Source organism: Zalophus californianus, chromosome 8 (assembly GCF_009762305.2).
Source record: "Zalophus californianus isolate mZalCal1 chromosome 8, mZalCal1.pri.v2, whole genome shotgun sequence".
In the NCBI taxonomy this organism is placed as follows: domain Eukaryota; kingdom Metazoa; phylum Chordata; class Mammalia; order Carnivora; family Otariidae; genus Zalophus; species Zalophus californianus.
Genome location: NC_045602.1, coordinates 96,086,531 through 96,102,031, shown reverse-complemented (window position 1 = coordinate 96,102,031; position 15,501 = coordinate 96,086,531). Strand labels below are relative to the sequence as shown.

At 42.7% G+C, this 15,501-nt stretch overlaps 1 protein-coding gene across 1 annotated transcript in view; it reads left to right on the top strand.

Annotated features, from left to right (window-relative positions):
* DTD1 (D-aminoacyl-tRNA deacylase 1) overlaps window positions 1-11,718 on the top strand; it is a 175,391-nt gene extending 163,673 nt beyond the window's left edge. The window contains exon 6 of the mRNA XM_027624254.2: window positions 11,136-11,718. The gene's annotated coding sequence lies outside the window, so the exon portion shown is untranslated. The remainder of the gene's footprint in view (window positions 1-11,135) is intronic.
* The last annotated feature ends 3,783 nt before the right edge of the window (window positions 11,719-15,501 follow it).

Here is a 15,501-nt window from a genome sequence, read left to right as displayed (position 1 = left end):
GGTATTACAGATTGGATAGTATAGAACTTGGGGTAAATCATGCTACAGTTGACCCTTGAACAACATGGGTTTGAATTCTATGGATTCTCTTATCATGGATTTTTTCAGTATATGTATTGAAAAATTTTTTGGAGATTTGCAACAATTTGAAAAAGTCCACAGACAAACCCTGTAGCCTAGAAATAAAAAAAAAAAAAATTAAGAAAACGTTAAGCATGTCACGAATGCATAAAATATATGTAGGTACCAGTCTGTTGTATCAGTTACAACCATAAAGTACACATAAATCTATTATAAAAAGTTAAAATTTACCAAAACTTACACACACAAATACTTAACAGACTATATGTGGCACCATTTACAGTGGAGAGAAATGTAAACAAGTGTGAAGATGCAGTATTAAATGGTAACTGCATAAAATTAACTATAGCACATGCTATATACTACCATAATAATTTCCTAGCCACCTCCTGTTGCTAGTGCAGTGAGCTCAGGTGTTGTGAGCACCCGCTTCAAATGTGTGACACTTATCATCTCCCCGTGAGCAGTTTGTCTCTGCAGTAAATTGCAGATCGTAGTAAAAAGTGATCTCTCGCAGTTCTTGCATATTTTTCGTCATGTTTAGTGCAGTATCCTAACCCTTGAGTAACACTGTGGGACCCATCGAAGTGCCACTAGTGATGCTGGGATTGCTCCCAGGAAGCAGAGAAAAATCATGACACCACAAGAAAAAGCTGAATTGCTTGATGTGTACCATAGATTAAGGTCTGAAGCTGCAGTGCACACCATCTCAGGATAAATGAATCCAGCGTAAGGAACATTGTAAAAAAAAAAAAAAGAAAAGGAAATTCACAAAGCCATTGCTGCAGCTATGCCAGCAGGCACAGAAACCTTGCACTTTTTGCAAAATACCCTTTTATCTCATATTGGAAATGCAGCTTTTATGTGGGTGCAGGATTGCTGTAAGAAAGGCATACCTGTAGACTCAAAGATGATTTGAGAAAAGAAAAGGTGAAATCATTATGCGACGACTTAAAGTAAAAGGAAGGTGAAGGATCTAAAACTAGAGAATTGAATGCCAGCAAAGGATGGTTTGATAATTTTAGAAAGAGGTTTGGCTTTACAAATAGCAAGTAACAGGAGAAGCAGCTTTTGCTGACCAAGAGGCAGCAGACGAGTTCTCAAACACCATTGAGAAAATCACTGAGGAGAAAGGATATCTGTCTGAGCAGGTTTTTAATGCAAAGTACCCTATTCTGGAAGAAAATGTCCCAGAGGACATTTATTAGTAAGGAAGAGAAGTAGGTATCAGGATTTAAGGCAGGGAGGGAGAGGCTAACTGCTGTTTTGTGCAAATGCAGTTGGGTTTATGATCAGGATTGCCCTTATCTATAAAGCTGCTAACCCCCAGCCTTGAAGGGAAAAGATGAACACCAGCTGCTATCTTTTTGGTTACATAACAAGAAGGTCTGGACAATGAGAACCCTTTTGCTGGATTGGTTCCATTGATGCTTTGTTCCTGAAGTCAGGGAGTACCTTGCCAGGAAGGGACTGCCTTTTTAAAGTCTTTTTGATGTTGGTCAATGCCCCTGGCTACAGAACCCCATGAGTTCAACACTGAAGGTGTCAAAGTGGCCTGTGGTCTCCAAACACCTGGTTTCTAATTCAGGCTCTAGATCAGGGATCTAGATGTGTGTCACGGTCCTACATGAGGACCTTGAAGGCTTGTCGCACACGGGACTGTATGGAAAGCATTGTCTGTGCTCTGGAAGAGAACCCCGATAGAACATCAAGAAGGTCTGGAAGGATTACTCCATTGAAGATGCCACTGTTATTACAGAAAATTCTGTGAAAGCCATCAAGCCTGAAACAATAAATCCCTGCTGGAGAAAACTGTGTCCGGATGTTGTGCATGACTTCACAGCATGTACAACAGAGCCAGTCACAGGAATCATGAAAGAGATTGTGGATATGGTTTAAAAAAAAAAAGTGAGTGGAGGGGGTGAAGGGTTTCATGATATGGATCTTGGAGAAATTCAAGAGCTAACGGGCACCACAGAGGAATTACCAGAAGATGCCTTGAGGGAGAGGAGTGTCAGGCGATGGGGAGGAAGACCTAGAAGCAGCAGTGGCAGAAAACAAACTGTGTTAGTCTGGCAGAAGGGTTCCAGGCATTCCTGACTGCTTTCGGCTTCTTTTATGAGATGGACACTGAAACTAAAGCAAAGGTAGAGGAAGGATTGGTGCCATATAGAAACATTTTAGAGAAAAGAAGAAGCAAAAATGTCAGAAATGATGAGATTTGGTGTTTCCATGGTTACACTGAGTGTGTGTGCCTCTCCTGCCTCCCCTTCCACCTCCTGCACCTGCTGTGCTCCGCCACCCCGGGACAGCAAGACCAGCCTCACTTCTTCCTCCACCATCTGCTCTTCGTGAGGACAGCAAGGATGGAGACCTTAGGGATGATCCACTTCTACTTACTGAATAGTAAATAATCATCATGCTGTACAGTTAGTAAACTGATGGGTTGTGTATGTGTGTGTCCTCGTGTGAAAACCTGGCAGCTGTGCAGCAAGGACTGATGTGTGTCATTGTCATCATCGCCCATGTATTCATCATGTGCAAGACGCATGTGGAAGCAGAGAGCGGAAGGTGAGCGATACTAATGTGAAATTGATGACACGTTTGTTCTCTTGCTGTCTTATAACCTTGCCTTCAAAGAATTACCATACAGTGTGCCTCTCTGTCTCATAACTGGACAAAGTGCACACTGGCCTATCATCACAGGTAAGTGGTTCTTAAAACAACATTAACAGTGTTTACAGTACTGTATTATGAATACGACTGTGATACTGTATGCCAGAAATATTGTATAATGATTCATTCATTAGCCTATAGGCTAGGCTCCCGTAAAGCAATCCTACTGCTACCTCTTCGTTCTCAATGCATTTAGTATTACACCTGTAAACAAATATGAATTTCTTTTTCACCCTCTCTTTTCATTTTTGGTGTCTGCAGTTAGTGATATGGATAACGTGTACAGTGACAGGGTGTTGTGTCCTGTAGGACGATGACATAGGTACTGACAGACAATTCATCTTGTGAACAGATGAAAGCTTCTGGTGCCGAGGGATACAGTACAGGACTGTGAATGTATTTTCTCCCCATGATTTTCTTAATGACATTGTCTTTTCTCTCGCTTACTTTATTGTAAGAACACAGTGCATAATATGTATGGCATACAGAAAATGTGTTGTTTATGTCAGCAATAAGGCTTTGGTCAGCAGTAAGCTATTAGTAGTTAAGTTTTTGGGGAGTCAGAAGTTCTGTGGATTTTTCAACTGTGTAGGGATTGGTGTCCCTAACTTCCATGTTGTTCAGGAGTCAAAAAAACAAACAAAAACTAGCCAGAGAAGGGACACAGTAGTGGAGGAAGCAAACTCAAGGGCACAGTGTTTTGAAAACAGTAGATGTGTTTTCCTTTTCCCTGTAAATCAAGGGCACTGTGGCCCTGTCATCATTATGGCCCTGGCGGGGGAGATGAGGAGAAGGTGAATGAGCAGGAATGATGTAGAGGGGATCCCCTGTCCACCAGGAGGGAAGGTGAAGGAAAGCTTCAGGTTAGGAGAGGCAGTGGGAGAGAGAAGAGGGACAGACGGTGGAGAAGCCTAAGGCCACACATCGTGTTGTGGCTCCAGGCTAGAGTCCTTGGGCTGCTGGTTAGGTTGATAGGAAAGCTGGAGGCCTGGGGTCCTGTGCTCTGGTCCCTGGTGGGAGTCCTGGCAGGAGACTGCTGTGTAGGATGGCTGTAGGTCTCTGCAAGGCTGTTGCAGCTGAGTAGAAGGGGCAGTAAGACATGGTTAGGCAACAAGATGCAGCAGGAGTCAGTAGAGGGTCTCACCTGCCCCATGAGGGGTGTCGAAGAGAGGTGTGTTAGGGGTCCGTTGGGCTGACCATGGGTCCCGGTGGAAGGAGTGAGGTGAGCCTGGCTCAGAGGCTAAGAGAGCCAGGACAGTTCCGCTCTCGATAGCACTGCTGCTCTCCGACCCTGCAGGTCCAACCACCATCTCCATGTGGCTCCCAGGGTGGGGCGTGAGGGGTCTGTAGTGCTAGTGAGGGCAGAAATGAGGTCACGTCAGGCAGGGGCAGGGTCTCTGGCCCCTGAGCTATCAAGTGCTGCTCAGTGGTGTCCCCGGGGCTTAGCACCAGGTGTGGAACCACACCAGCCACCCAGGCACAGAGACCATTTGAGGACTCAGACGTTCTGACACCCAGGCGAGCAGAATTACTAGGGGTTCAGGGTTGCCCCTGCTGCTACTCAGCGGGATGGAGGCCTGTGAGGACGTTTGGATGGGCCCATGAAAATGCAGAAGCCACATTTTCTTTGCATATTTATGGAGCACTGTCTGGCTTTTTGACTGAGTGCGTGAGGCAAACCGTTTACTTATTGGCAGTTGAAGGTGGGTGTCCAGTTGGAATTCTAACCAGAGATGGCAGCGGAGGCCCGGTGGTTGGTGCTGACATCCCGGCATGGACAGACGTGAGGGGACCTCGGAGAGCCCACTGCCGCAGCCAGCCAAGGGCCAGGAAGGAGCTGGGTTCCCCCCGACATCTGGAATTATAGACATGTTCTCAGATTTGAAGACCCTAAAGGAGGCCAGGAGTAAATGACAGCTAGTTCTCCAATTATGTATTTGGGTTTTTCGTTGCCCATGGGCTTTTGTTGTCCCATCAGCTGAAATTTGTCATCCCAGTAGACCCACGGAATCATCACCAAATATTCAGATATCTCTAAGAGCTGAATTCAGTAGTGACAGAAGGTGACCTTGGCATTGACTGTGCTGCGCAGAAAAACAGCAGCCCCACCCCTGCCTCAGTGAGGGGAGCTGCAGTTTTCATTTGCTTTTCTTTACCAACAGAAAGAGCCCTAGGGAGCCTCACAGGACCTAAGGGAGCAGCTTTGAGTTTCCAACGCATGAGAGAGAAAGAAAAGGCAAAAGAAAATGGAGTGAGAGACTGCATGAGCTCGGGCATAGTTTTCTTTGAAAGTGAGTCAGAAACCTTCAGAGGACACTCCCAGGGTGCTGACATTTCTCTATCACAACTGGACATGGAAGTGCTAAAATGCACTTCTGTTTTTGTACTTGGTCTCATTCCTTCAGGCTCACTCACCTTGCTGGGAGGGTTCAAGGTTTCCTATGAGGCTGCAACTCCCTTTTCCTCCCTTTCTGGCCATAGCCAAAGGCGCATGGCAGCCTCTCACGAGGACTGTATGCTCTCTGCCTTTGATTGCAAGGTCAAGTATGGTCTCATTTGAGTATTTACTTTGCTGCCATCATTAGGGTGTGGGAGGAATATGCTCCTGAGCAGCACCCCACATTTCTGTCCTCAAATGTCAACACACTTGAAACCAAGCAAGGAAAGTATTTTGGAAGCTGCCATCTGTTTGCTTTTTCAACTTGACCTTTGTCTGAATAATAAGATGTATCTGGCTGAGCACATTGCTTCCTAATGAGCTAGAGCAGTTGTGTGTGTGTATTCAAGGATAGTCATGTTTTCACTGTTTTTTGTTTTTTTCCCCTGTAGAAAGTAGAATCTCTTTCATTTACACAGCTTTCATTTTGCTTCCCTATGTCAACGTTCATTCCCAGTTCAGGTGCTGGTGCTTCATGTATAAAACTGTGCCTCTGAGGTGCTGTTTTTATTTTTTTAAACTTAAAATTTTTTTCGTGGTTGCCCTAGATGTTGCAATGCACATTTTAAAAAAAGATTTATTTATTTTTTTGAGAGAGAGAGCTTGTGAGCAAGTGGGAGGAGGGGCAGAGGGAGAGAGAGAATTCTCAAGCAGACTCCCTGCTGAGCACAGAGCCCAGCGTGGGGTTTGAACTCACGACCCTGAGATCAAGACCTGAGCTGAGATCAAGAGTTGGACGCTTAACAGACTGAGCCACCCAGGCACCCCGCAAATCCAAGTTTCTGACCTATATCATGTTTCTGCTGCCTGAAAAACTCTTAATATTTCTTGAAATGCAGATCTAAGGAAGTCTATTTCCCTCACTTTTGGAGGATAATTTCAGTGGCACAGAATTTTAGGTTGATGGTTTTTTTCTTTCAGTAGTTTAAATATTCTATTGCATGCTCTTCTTGCTTGCATAGTTTCTTCTGAGAAGCCCTTTGCAGTTTTCATCCTTGTTCCACTGTGGGTAAGGTGGGTTCACAGCTGTCCCCCATTCTTACCCCTTCCTCCTGTCCTCCCCTCCCCTTCGGCTTCTTTCAAGATTTTCTCTTTGTTTTTTTGCAGTTTGGGACATTCTTGGCCATTATTACTACTTCAAATACTTCTGCTCTGTTCTCTCTCTCTTCCTGGTATTTCAGTTATGTGTATGTTATATCTTTTGCAATTGCCCCACATCCCTTTTCCCCCCATTCTTTTCTCTCTTTGCATTTCAGTTTGGAAGTTTGCAATAACCAGTTTTCAAGCCCACTGATTCTTTGGCTGTGCTCAGTCTACTGATGAGTCCATCAAAGGCATTCTTTCTGTTATGGTGTTTTTTATTTCTAGCATTTCCTTTTGATTCTTTCTTGGAGTTTCCATCTCTCTGCTGTATTACCCATCTGTTCTTACATATTGTCTGCTTTACCCATTAGAGCCCTTAACATATTAATCGCATTTATTTTCCCTTGTCTGATAATTCCAACATCTGTATCACATCTTGAGTTTCACTCTGATGACTGCTTTGGGTCTTCTGAGCTTCTTGAACCTGTAAATGTTTGTCTTTTGATACATTTGGGAAATTTTAAGCAGTATTTCTTCAAAAATTATTTTCTGCCCCATTCTCTCTTCTAACCTGGAGGTGGTTACTATTCCCAAACCTTAATGTTGTTCTGGGTTTTGTTATTATACAGGAGGCTGATACAGAGTAGGTACATTATGTTACTTTGCCAGCAGTAGGGTTGGATTTCCAAGCGCCTAGGCTTCTACCTCAGTTTCATTTATTAGAAAATAAATAGCCAAGAAGCTGGCCATAGTTAGTGATTCTCTTTATTGCTAAAGCATTGAGCTAAGCTTACAGATAACCTAGAAGTATGCCATTTAATACAGTAGGTGCTACCTGTATGTGGATATTTAAGCATAAATTAATTAAAATTAAACAAAATTTAAAATTCATTTCCTTAGTCACAGTAGCCACATTTGGCTAGTGGTTGCCATATTGGATGGTGCTGACACAGAACAAGCCTGTCATTGCAGAAATTTCATTTGGACAGAAACAGTTCAGTTCTGTAAGACTGGCTTGATTAAATACATACAAATATACGTGAGCAATAGATAGCGTAGAAGTTAAGCCAAAAATAAAAACTAATTGCTGTTGAAGTTTTTTCCTTTAGCACACCACACCAAGCTTTCCTGTCTCTCTCCTCCCTCCCTCCGTTCGTTCCTCCCTTCGTTCCTTCCTTCGTTCCTTCCTTCCTTCATTCCTTCCCTCCCTCCCTCCCTCCCTCCCTCTTTTTTCTTCTCTCATTCTCTTCTCTTTTTAAGTAGGCTCCATGCTGGGGCTTGAACTCACACTCCTGAGATCAAGACCTGAGCTGAAATCAAGATTCAGATGCTTAACCGACTGAGACACCCAGGTGCCTAAAATTTTCTGTCTTAATCAGGAAATTGAATCACTGTCCCCATGTTCTCATCACCAAGTCAGGCCCATTTGCCCTTGTGTAAAGGCAGAGATTCTTCACTTGACAGTTCAGTTCACTGGAATCTCTACAAATGCTAAGTCAGAGCGAATCCTTCTCTTATAACATGGACTTCTCAGACACTCATGTTTTCTCATAGAACAGCCTTTCTTTTCGAATTCAGTAAGTGAATTCGAATTAGATTCCTAGCTGTGGCCTGAAATAAATACATAAAAGCTGGATTCTTTTGACAGTGGTTTGGAGAGCAGGTCTGTGGTCTGTGTATCTTAACTCAGGCACTTACATCTTGTGGTTGTTTGAATGGCCTGAAGCCAGAAGCAGATCAGCTGGAAATCAGCATCTTTGAGAGACTCAAACAGGCTGTTGAGTTATTCCTTTCTTCTGGTGCTGGACTATTCCCTCCTGCTCCTGATATTTGCAGGCAATAAAAGGGAACCACTCCAGAAACTTCTTTCCATAAGGCTGTGAAATTGTGGTGCTATGTTATCTCAGGCACTTACTGCTGCCTATCAGGTGTGTCTGGGCTGCAGGTCATGTCCACCCTCAGATGGCTCACCTGACTTGCAGGGACATCAGAAAAAGACACTTGGAAGTAGATGCCATCCTCTCAATAGCCCTCACTGGGAGGCACATTGCCCTTCCTCCAGGGCTTCTAAATTTTGACACCCTTTTGTGCAGTATCCTCTGTTTGTCCGCTTCACATGACTTCTGCTCAGTGCTTGTGACCTGGCAGGTGGACCTCACAGATAGCTCCTCTCGCCTTTCCTGCTTTAGACCTTGTGAGTGTTATGATCTCCAGCCACACCCACCTGACAGCCAGCATCCTGACCCCTAGGTTTTTCCACGGTTATGTTTAAGAAAATGAGAAGGAACATTTGTTACCATGAGATTGGAAATGAAAAGCAGCATCTCTTTGACCAATCCATGTATCATGGTGAGGCAGTGGCTTTCAGGTGGAACAGTGTCTCCTGTTGGCCACAAGGCTCTTGCATGTAGTTTGGGAGCTCATCACTCATGTTATTTTTCTTTTTCTTTTTTTTATTATTATGTTAATCACCTACATTACATCATAAGTTTTTGATGTAGTGTTCCATGATTCATTGTTTGCATATACTCATGTTATTACTGTTGATATTATGATGAGCTGTGCCTTTGCATATCCCAATATTAGAATGGTTAATTCTGAAGGAATTCTTAGTTTAAACCCTTCAGGTTAAGTGCATTATGAAGTCCCTGGGCCTGAGTGGTTTACTGTAAACTCTGAGAACTCCTGGGATGAAAACTCTCAGGATCCCTTCTAGTTCTGTGATTCTCTGGTAGGGAATTGGAATTTCTAAATTGTCTTTCTCATAAAATTTCTTTTGACAGCTATTTTGTATTACAGAATTAATGCTCATTCATCACAGAAATTTGTTTAAAATGCCAAAATGCTCAAAAAAAAAATAAAAGTCACCTGCGATTTCATAGAGGATAATCATTATTAACATAATGCTTTTATAACATTTTCTCTAATCAGATAATTCTATATCTCTTTTTCTAATTTTACATAGTTAAAGACAGACTGTGTATATAATGTCACTGCTTTTATCATCTAATGGAATATTGTGAACATTTTCCAGGTCATTTATTCTTCTTCAGCAAACCTTATCATTTCCATCTGCACATCAAACATTGGAAGCATAAATTTATTATCTCAAAGCTTTGAAACATGTAGAATATTTATTTGAAGTAAATGTAAAAGAATAATATATTACAGCAGGATCCCAAAGCTCATTTTAAGTTCAAAACAAAGGTTTTAATCTGCACCAAGAAAATGAAGTTCCCCAAAGGTCAATGTGAGATCCAGTTTCAGGATTTTAGTTATTAATATTGCAGATGAGGAAAGAGGCATTAATACAGCCCAGGTGTCTAGATTTGGGTTAACATCATGATTAAAATATAGGAATATATGGATTGTTTTTCCTGACTTAAAAATGGAAGCAATATGGTTCCCAGGAATTATGTTACGGAATCCCTATCCCCTTGTGGTCTTTGAGATCTCTCTTAAGAAGTAGTATAGGACTGTGACTGGTGGGTTTTAGAGCATGAGGATAGGCCTTGGGGAAATTTTCAGTCCCTTGTGTGGGTCTGTATAGGACTGGAGAACATAGCTGCAGTTATAATTAGCCTTTCTAGCGTGGGCCCATGGACCTCTGTATCAAGCTGGGTGCAGGAATGGAAGGCTGTTAATTCTGTGAGGCATCTGCTCACAGTACAACCCTTTTCTAAGAATGCAGCCCGTGCTGGGTGCATCCAGAAGTATATTCACAGATGTGGTATCACTTTGCAACCTACTATTATCAGAATCTTGTGCTTTTACTGAAGTTCACCCAATTAGAATTTAGATCTCAGGGAATAGAAACTGCTGTATTAAGTTTGGGGTTTAGTTAAATTCTTGGATGTCAATTGCCTGCCTCACAAATCTTGGCAAGACCAGTTATTTTTCTTGTAGCCTCAGAATTACAGAGGGAAACTTGAGACACTTGGAGATTTTATACTGAAGAACCTACCATCCTTTGAACAGTATTAAAAATACCTCAAAAGCAAGTGTTTAGTTTATTCCCTGTTCCTATGCTTTATTTAAGTTCCCCTCTGCCTCCCTCTTGGTTGAAAGGATTTGGAAATGAGAGTTTTGTATCTTTTTTTCAAGAAATTTGTCTATTTCATCTGTGTTGTCTAATTTGTGGGAATGAAGTTGTTTGTGACATATCCTTTTTTATCCTTTTAATGTCTATAAAACATACTGATGTTGCCTCTTTGATTCCTGATATTCATAACTTATGTCTTCTTTTCTCTTGGTAAGTCCGGCAAGAGGTTTATCAACTGTATTGGTCTTTCCGTTTATTTTTTGTTTTTGTTTGAAATGTCATTAGTTTCTGCTCTAGTCTTTTTTTTCTTCTTCTCCTTGCTTTGGGTTTTATTCTGCTTTTATTCTTTCAGTTTCTTAACGTGGAAACTCAGATTATTGATGTGATAGCTTTTTTTTCCCCTAATAATAAGCTTTGAATGCTATGAATTTCCCTCTACGTACTGCCTTAGGTGCATATCACAGAGGGTGATATGTTGCCTTTTCATTTACATTCACTTTAAAATATTTTCTCATTTCTCTTTGATCCAAAGGCCATTAAGAAGTGAGTTAATTCCCAGATATCTAGTGTCTCTTTGAGCTCTAAGAATGAGGTTCTGATAAATTGGAGACTTGGGTGAGAAGGTGTTTGGATTTGTACATGACAACATGGCACATTGTTCATAGTAAAGTGAAATACTGTCATGCTGTTGTCATTGTCTGAACTGAAAGGATATCTTTAGCTGTTTCTTTAGGCTTGGTTATATTTTTTAAATAAGATTTGAGGGCATATTTTGGGACCTTCTCCTGTAATGTGTCTTATCTTTGTTCTTTGTAGTGCATTATCATTGGGCAGAACTGGATCCTGAAAAATTCATGAAAGATGCTGAGTACCTACACTGCTTTAAGAATCTGGAACTGAATCATGAAAAGACAGAAATAAGAAATTGGGACCCCGAGTAGCCCTGCAGAAACAAAGCAGAACAAAACAACAACACCAAAGGAACGACACCGTTTTCTGTTGTTGCTGTGGTCTAATAGCAGAAGTGGGTGCTGGCAGTGCAGGGCCTGCACCCCATGCACATGGCAGCAGGGCATACACCTATGCTTCCCCCATGCAAAGACTGCTGGTTCCTGTGATTTCTTGGCTTGCTTTTGAAACAGGCTGGCCCAACATCATTTGTCACCGAGTCCTCCCTTCACATGTGTCCATGATGGGTCTCAACTGCATTCACGCTGTCCATGTTCTTCCCAACACTAGCTAAGCCAGGGCCCGGGTTAGGGTGTAAAGAGAACAAATATCGGTGATAATGTATTGTGTAAGACCTTTGCATCTTGTAAATTTTCTCATTTTTCTAAAAAGAAATAATAAAATCCTAAACCCCAACAAACCACTTTATTATTAAACAAATCCTGCTGTGTTTCTGCTTAATGATTTTGTCTATAGAAATACAATGTGTCTGATCCCACTCTGGGTATAATCTGTACTTCTTTTCAAATAACCCTCTTGCAAGAGGTCTTCCCTCAGTGGCCTACACAGATCTCTGATTCCATGGTCAGAGCCTATCACTGGTAATTTATAGTTGATGACATTTTACTTGGACATGAGATGGCAGGAAAGGGGAGTATACGTGGAAAGGTAATCCAGTTTTGGAATGGCCCAATGACCGAGACCGAGTGTGGCTGCCATCCCTGATTTATTTACCTTTGGGAGGTTCAAAAAAGGTCTCAGAATGTTGGACTGTACAGATGCCCCTTTTCCAGGAGATGAATGGTTGTCCATAAATCCAATATCTTCACAGTTATGTGAAGAAGGAACCACATTCTGCCAAAGAGTTTCTCAGTTAATTTTAATCTATTAGTGGCACAACCATAGTGGTCATTTTTAGACATTATATGATGTTAGTAGTTACATATGTGTTACCATATATAATATAGACATATAACATCTATAATATTTTAATGCTTATACAAACAGAATTATCCTCTCTTGAAATACTTCTTGCCTAACTATAAAGGAGACATCTTTATTTGGCATTTTTGTATGCTGAAACTCTATCTGTGACCTTTATAATAACTTCTGGGTCTGTCTCATCTGACCCAGTTGTCTACTTCAAGTAAAAACATAGAAAATACGAGAAAAAGAAAAAAAGCTCAAATTATACCTCCAATGTACATTCAAGTACTTGGAATATGGAATTGGAAAGGGTTTTGCCAGACGGCCTTTCTCTGAACCAATACAGATGGTTTGGGATAATCCATGATAGCATGAGCCTCTGGATTTGAAATCATTACATTCCAGATGCAAATCCCCAGTCAGCTTCTCCAGCTGTATGGGCAGTGAGGTCCAAGAGGCTCTCCTGTTTGAATTATCTGTGTAGGCTTTTATAGGATGAATTGAAATTCACTGTAAAGTTACTCCATACTACAGTTTTGTAAACTTGGCTGTAGGGTCATGGACTTGCTGAACACATTTGTCAGACATTTCTCTGCCACAACATTTTATCACCACCAATTAATGCTTACTGAACAGCTGCAGCCTGCCCTTGTGCTAATTGGTCACGAGAATGGCATAGAAAGAAGAGCTAATGTGTTTGATGTCTGCATAGTGGTAAAATGATAAAGACTCTCATAGCCCACAATCCAGTTCCTGGATCCCATTTTAAAGGGACATAGACAAATTGGGGCATGAGCGGAGTCATGTGGGCAGTTGGCTGAAGGATCTGAAAACCATGAAGGACTGAAGGGGAGAAACAAAACTGAATATTTGAAAGATATGGACAAGACACTTGGGTCAGGAACAAAAGAGGAGCCATGGGTATAAGTTGCATGAACACAGATGCTGGCTTGATACAAGGTAAAGCTTTCCAATGTGATTCAAAAGGGGATGGCAATGTTAGGAGCATTTAGCGTTTGGGCAGAAGTTCTGAGCATGCTTATGTGTGTGGAGAATTTTATTTAATTAATTTAAAAATCCTTCCTCACGGTTTGCAGTAAACCTGGTAAATGTCAGAATATGGTTGCTACTTTTGTAGCATTGGATTGAAGAAAGCTTTTCCATCATATTGAAGGCCTAGAAACTCCTAGAAACAGAAGAAGCAGCATGTACACTAAAGACTGGCTCAACAGGGTCAGATCTAACCACGGGGCAAGGTTGTGAAATAATAATGAAAGCTCAAGAAGAAACCCCATGACATCCACAGCTGCATCCAAGAGGCAGTTAATTCTGCCTTCTCCTACCCCTTTGCTCTTATGGAAGATCATTTCTACCCTTACTGGGGGACTCATGGCTAAAAGATTTGGGGTGCAGTTCTACTTGCAGAGTATAAAACTCAGTCTTTACACCCTCCTAACATCTCCAGCTGCTGCTTGCTGTTTATTTTTAAGCTTGCTCTTTATTGTCCATTAAAACATCGTTTGAATGGGAATGGGAGAGGAGAATCGTCCCATGTATGGCTTCTCTGAGAAGGTTTGGCAGACTGCAGGCCTGTACTTTAAACAGAGCATTGTCCAATAACACTGTGCAGCAGGGTCTGTTTTCATTTGTCTTTCATGGTTTACTTCATAGGAGACCAAGCTCTTGGGAGATACAAAACATAGACCAAAGAAAGGCACCTTCTGGGGCTGGACATAGCATCACTTCATGGTTGGTGGTCCTCAGGAAGGCATTTTCTCTACCAAGCTGCATCCTGAAGAGCTGGGTGCATGCCTCCAGATAAAGTGGTAGTTTGATTGTAGGGAACAAACGGTTCCACAAACACACCCTTTCCTCTGACATGTTGTCATTTTAGTCACTCCAAAGCCAGAGAGGTGATCTTTTCTGTCAAACTGGTTTGTCAGATTCCCTTCCCTTTTTCAGCCAGGCACTGTCAGAATTGTTAATTTGCAATTCATTAACTGATTCAGGTCTTTTAGGAGTAGAGTTAACCTCATTTCAGAAGACATGGAATAGTATCAAAGGTAGAGCCTCCCGTTGATTATACCTGAGAAGAAGGTGGAAAATCCAGGTTTTGAGGCGAGATTGCCTCTCTCCGTTGCTGCTGATGTCTTTATTCTCTTCTGGGGGACAGACAATTGTGCATTAACTTTGTAGAGGTCTGGAAACCAAAACCTAATAAATTCCTATCACAAAAGTATTAGTGATGGTATTTTAGATTTGTTAAATTAATTTTTGATAAGATAATTCATATTTGTAGGGGCCCTTAAAATAACTTTGCTTGTTTTTTAATCTTCCCCAAGGGTTAGTGCATGAGAGGCTCTGTCATCAAGCAGGAGATGTACTGGGGTGTCTATTGAAGGACATTCAGCAGATGGTCACCCTGCAGCAGTGGGTGGGCTCGGCCCAGGCCCCAGTCCAATGCAGCAGTCTCTGGAGGGAGCTGAGGTCTGAAGGATGGACGAGGCAGAGTTGGCCAATTGAAAGTGGCGTGCCATGGAGGGGGGCAGGCCTTCAGGTGCAGTGTCTCAAGGTGTGAGTGAAGCGGGGGCTCAGGCACCTGCCAGCAGGCTGGTGGGGCCGGATTCAGGCAGACGGGGCACATGGAGGGACGTGGACCGAGGCAAGTGGGGAGTGAGGAGCAGGAACATGCCCTGCAGAGGTCTGGTAAGGCGTGATCATGCGTTTAGTCTTCATCACGTCTTTCTCCTTCTTCTTCAGCCTGATTTGCTCTAGTTCTGCAGTTTCTCATGTGACCTGGCCTTGAGAGTGACCTGGGGGACTGGGTGCAGCTCTGCTGGTGAGGGGTGACCGAGGCCACTGGACAGTGGTGTGGACGTCTCAACAGGCCAAGGGGTGGCCCAGACTTGGGGTTGCATCCTGGCTATGCGGTGGAGGTGTCCCATGGTCTTGGCACAGTGTGTCTGTTCTTTCAGCTCTCTGAACTTCATCCTCCATCTGTACACCTGGGTTGTAAGGGTTAAGCAAGAGATGTACACAAGGCACTGGACACGATGGCTCATGGTGGCATCTGCTCGGGGTGTCAGGCCACATCCCTGTGCTGATGCGGCTCAGTGTGGCCAAAGCTGCTTTCTTTCAGGAGCTGCATCCCACCTCTGGCCTGGGGCTCCCCAGGCCTCTAGGCAACTGAAATCCCAGGTTTACTTCCCTTAGCCACTGTCTGGCTTGCAAAGAACCCCAGCGAAGAACTGAATTCTGTTTCTGTTGGGCTAGGCTGTGCTTCCGGACTGTGGAAATATTTCAAATG